This window comes from Schistocerca gregaria, unplaced genomic scaffold (assembly GCF_023897955.1).
Source record: "Schistocerca gregaria isolate iqSchGreg1 unplaced genomic scaffold, iqSchGreg1.2 ptg001039l, whole genome shotgun sequence".
Classification (NCBI taxonomy): domain Eukaryota; kingdom Metazoa; phylum Arthropoda; class Insecta; order Orthoptera; family Acrididae; genus Schistocerca; species Schistocerca gregaria.
In genome coordinates this window covers 70,001-75,000 of record NW_026062386.1, presented here as the reverse complement: position 1 = coordinate 75,000, position 5,000 = coordinate 70,001, and the positions used below count along the sequence as shown (strand labels likewise).

General features: G+C 53.2%; 1 non-coding gene across 1 annotated transcript in view; it reads right to left on the bottom strand.

The window, feature by feature from the left end:
- Nucleotides 1-1,183, bottom strand: part of LOC126327302 (small subunit ribosomal RNA) — a 1,893-nt gene extending 710 nt beyond the window's left edge. The window contains exon 1 of the ribosomal RNA XR_007561137.1: nt 1-1,183. This exon is cut by the window's left edge and continues 710 nt beyond it. This is a non-coding gene — a ribosomal RNA (small subunit ribosomal RNA).
- Between the last annotated feature and the right edge of the window lie 3,817 nt (nt 1,184-5,000).

Genomic DNA, 5,000 nt, shown 5'->3' with positions numbered 1-5,000 from the left:
CCAAAAGCTTTGGTTTCCCGGAGGCTGCCCGCCGAGTCATCGGAGGAACTGCGGCGGATCGCTGGCTGGCATCGTTTATGGTTAGAACTAGGGCGGTATCTGATCGCCTTCGAACCTCTAACTTTCGTTCTAGATTAATGAAAACATACTTGGCAAATGCTTTCGCTTCTGTTCGTCTTGCGACGATCCAAGAATTTCACCTCTAACGTCGCAATACGAATGCCCCCGCCTGTCCCTATTAATCATTACCTCGGGTTCCGAAAACCAACAAAATAGAACCGAGGTCCTATTCCATTATTCCATGCACACAGTATTCAGGCGGGCTTGCCTGCTTTAAGCACTCTAATTTGTTCAAAGTAAACGTGCCGGCCCACCGAGACACTCAACTAAGAGCACCCTGGTAGGATTTCAACGGGGTCCGCCTCGGGACGCGCAAGCACGCCTTCGGCTCGCCCCACCGGCAGGACGTCCCACGATACATGCCAGTTAAACACCGACGGGCGGTGAACCAACAGCGTGGGACACAAATCCAACTACGAGCTTTTTAACCGCAACAACTTTAATATACGCTATTGGAGCTGGAATTACCGCGGCTGCTGGCACCAGACTTGCCCTCCAATAGATACTCGTTAAAGGATTTAAAGTGTACTCATTCCGATTACGGGGCCTCGGATGAGTCCCGTATCGTTATTTTTCGTCACTACCTCCCCGTGCCGGGAGTGGGTAATTTGCGCGCCTGCTGCCTTCCTTGGATGTGGTAGCCGTTTCTCAGGCTCCCTCTCCGGAATCGAACCCTGATTCCCCGTTACCCGTTACAACCATGGTAGGCGCAGAACCTACCATCGACAGTTGATAAGGCAGACATTTGAAAGATGCGTCGCCGGTACGAGGACCGTGCGATCAGCCCAAAGTTATTCAGAGTCACCAAGGCAAACGGACCAGACGAGCCAATCCGATTGGTTTTGATCTAATAAAAGCGTCCCTTCCATCTCTGGTCGGGACTCTGTTTGCATGTATTAGCTCTAGAATTACCACAGTTATCCAAGTAACGTGGGTACGATCTAAGGAACCATAACTGATTTAATGAGCCATTCGCGGTTTCACCTTAATGCGGCTTGTACTGAGACATGCATGGCTTAATCTTTGAGACAAGCATATGACTACTGGCAGGATCAACCAGGGAGCTGCGTCAACGAGAGCTGAGCAGCCGGCCGCCCGGGAGTGTGTCCCGAGGGCCCGCGTGAACACGCAAGCGTCCGCTCAATTATTCTGCAAACAGGAGGAGGCTGAGCTCCCCTGCACGATACACCTCGAAACCCTCTCAGGTCCCGGCGGCGCGCAGCGCCGTCCTAAGTACTTGGTCGGGTTCGAGAGAGGCGCAATCGCCCGGAGATAGGCGAGTAGACGCTTTCAGTGCGAACACCCGTGCTCCCAACTGAGCTTGCCGCTGCCGACAGAGGCCCGGGAGCGTGCTGTCGTGGCATTGCCGGCGGGAAACAACACGCGCCACCTACGGTGACCGGCAGCTCCAACGCCAGCGCCACAGAAGGGCAAAGCCCCACTTGGGTGCAGAAGCGAACTCTCCCAGCACAGCGCACGCGCCAACACGTCCGCAGAGCTGCGATACAAACCACCTGCGAGAACCGCTGGGGGCGACCGAGCAGCAGACGGCGTCGCGACGCCGAGTGCCGGGCGGCGGCGCATCCTCAACGCACACAGTCCGCAATCGGACCAGCACACTGCAGATGTCCACCGCGCTTCGCACCGGGCTCGGCAGAACCCACTTTGGCCGCCTGGCGCCGCGCGCAGGGTGCGCCGGCGCATAGCTGGGACGCCAGCCGGGCCCGTCGGCCGGCGCTCCTGCCACTGGGCGCCCCCCACCAGCCGGCTGTAGTGCGTGCGCTCACGCAGCGCGCGGCCAGCACGCCGGGCGGCCCCCCCTCACCGGCCGGGGACTGTCCCGCCAAGCCACAGCCTCGTATCGCTTCATACCCACATGGCCAACTCAGGTTCGGGGGCATGGCGGGTACCGCCGAAACAACCGGTTCACAGATGTACCGATCGTCGCTATCACCGATGCACCTGCAGCGCGAACAACCGCTCAACAACTGATTTCCAGTTCATTTGCGGATCTTTGGCAGCAAACGTATACGTCAATCTACATTTGCGAAATCTACGATTCTGGCATGCCTGCATGTTATGTGTCACGACACGCTACATCAGCCCACATACACACTGCGGCATGTACACGAGAGAACACGTGGAAGATGGTCCGCGCACGTGTGCAATGTCCCTTGCGCGGTCGACTGTCAACCGGCCTCTGTAGCATGTCGCAGATGTGGAACGCGGTCCACCGTGCTATCATGTTGTGTGGGGCAATACGATTAAATAGGAAAACCCTCGTCGCTACATCAACAGACGGCTCACGCTGATTCCCGGCAGAGGGAGGAGGGGGGGGGGGGGGCCAACATGCAATACTTTCGTCCGTACCTACTTACCACATGTCTGTACGGCGTACAACAGTGCAATCTCGCTGTAATGGGGAGACGAGACAAGTAGCATCGTGCACAACATATGGCCCTTATGATTCGCCATTGTAGGGCGCAGCCGGTGTACGGTCAAGCATGTGCCACATTATGTCACTCAGTACGTAACGACGGATGATCAGTGTGGGTTACGCGTACATCAGCGGACAGTCCACACAGGCCGTACCACAACGTACACTGACTGCATCGACAACCGAATGCAACTGAACAGCTGCAAGGCTCATTTCACAAACAAACGCCTGACCGACCAGCTTGGAAGGGCAGGAGGGGAGGGCGATATTCGTTCTGTAGCGGTACACCCTTCCAGTGGTTAGCGGGACTGTGTAGAAAGTACGCAACACTCGAAAGACCTTTATGTGAGGGTACGCACCATGGCATCAAGAAATACACATGACACCAGAGGATCCAAGCAGTGAACTATGTTCAGAGGGTTGCTGTTAGGCAAAGCTACATTCCTGTGACGTTACATGTGACAGTTAAGGTGCAGTGTAAGTTAGGTTAAGGTGCAGTGTAAGTTAGGTTAAGGTGCAGTGTAAGTTAGGTTAAGGTGCAGTGTAACTTAGGTTAAGGTGCAGTGTAACTTAGGTTAAGGTGCAGTGTAACTTAGGTTAAGGTGCAGTGTAAGTTAGGTTAAGGTGCAGTGTAAGTTAGGTTAAGGTGCAGTGTAACTTAGGTTAAGGTGCAGTGTAAGTTAGGTTAAGGTGCAGTGTAACTTAGGTTAAGGTGCAGTGTAACTTAGGTTAAGGATCAGTGTAACTTAGGTTAAGGTGCAGTGTAACTTAGGTTAAGGTGCAGTGTAACTTAGGTTAAGGTGCAGTGTAACTTAGGTTAAGGTGCAGTGTAACTTAGGTTAAGGTGCAGTGTAAGTTAGGTTAAGGTGCAGTGTAAGTTAGGTTAAGGTGCAGTGTAACTTAGGTTAAGGTGCAGTGTAACTTAGGTTAAGGTGCAGTGTAAGTTAGGTTAAGGTGCAGTGTAACTTAGGTTAAGGTGCAGTGTAACTTAGGTTAAGGTGCAGTGTAACTTAGGTTAAGGTGCAGTGTAACTTAGGTTAAGGTGCAGTGTAAGTTAGGTTAAGGTGCAGTGTAAGTTAGGTTAAGGTGCAGTGTAAGTTAGGTTAAGGTGCAGCGTAACTTAGGTTAAGGTGCAGCGTAACTTAGGTTAAGGTGCAGCGTAACTTAGGTTAAGGTGCAGCGTAACTTAGGTTAAGGTGCAGCGTAACTTAGGTTAAGGTGCAGCGTAACTTAGGTTAAGGTGCAGCGTAACTTAGGTTAAGGTGCAGCGTAACTTAGGTTAAGGTGCAGCGTGGGTTAGGTTAGGGGCCAACGTGGGTTAGGTTAGGGGCCAACGTGGGTTAGGTTAGGGGCCAACGTGGGTTAGGTTAGGGGCCAACGTGGGTTAGGTTAGGGGCCAACGTGGGTTAGGTTAGGGGCCAACGTGGGTTAGGTTAGGGGCCAACGTGGGTTAGGTTAGGGGCCAACGTGGGTTAGGTTAGGGGCCAACGTGGGTTAGGTTAGGGGCCAACGTGGGTTAGGTTAGGGGCCAACGTGGGTTAGGTTAGGGGCCAACGTGGGTTAGGTTAAGGGCCAACGTGGGTTAGGTTAAGGGCCAACGTGGGTTAGGTTAAGGGCCAACGTGGGTTAGGTTAAGGGCCAACGTGGGTTAGGTTAAGGGCCAACGTGGGTTAGGTTAAGGGCCAACGTGGGTTAGGTTAAGGGCCAACGTGGGTTAGGTTAAGGGCCAACGTGGGTTAGGTTAAGGGCCAACGTGGGTTAGGTTAAGGGCCAACGTGGGTTAGGTTAAGGGCCAACGTGGGTTAGGTTAAGGGCCAACGTGGGTTAGGTTGCCAGAGATGTGTCAAATCAGGATGTACGTTTGGCTGGTGTCAGGTGGTGGGTTGGTTCGATGCCTTTATAAGGGGTGTGGCCAAAGGGTATTTTATTACTTGTACCTTTTGTGTTGTGGCGTGGCGTTGCGTCCTGTGTTGATACTGGGTGGACCACTGTGGGTGTTGCTGGCTGATTTGAGCTGCGTTGTTTGCGGGTGATGTGAGACATTCTGTCTTATTAGTGGACGTGACGTTCCTCTTGTCGTTGTTTGGATAGTGTCCTGTGGCAGCGAGGATAAAATGGATGTTGTTGAACGATAGTGCTTTGGTGCTTTCGCTTTGTTACACACAGAGTGGACTGTGAGATAGGGTGACAGGGTCGAGTGCGGTTCACACTGTCCTCCCCAGTTTACAGTATGTATCATCTATGTATGTGGTCCTGCATCATTTACTAAGGAGGGACGTCAGACGACTGAAATATTAGTTATGTACTGATGTAAAGCAGAATGCTTACCTTCCACCAGTGGGCGAGTATCGACTCTGCCCCAGAGTTGCCACCGCAGGAAGAGGTGTCGGAAACACTACCCGCACACCGTCACCACTGTGCGGGGGGACGGACCCTCTATATC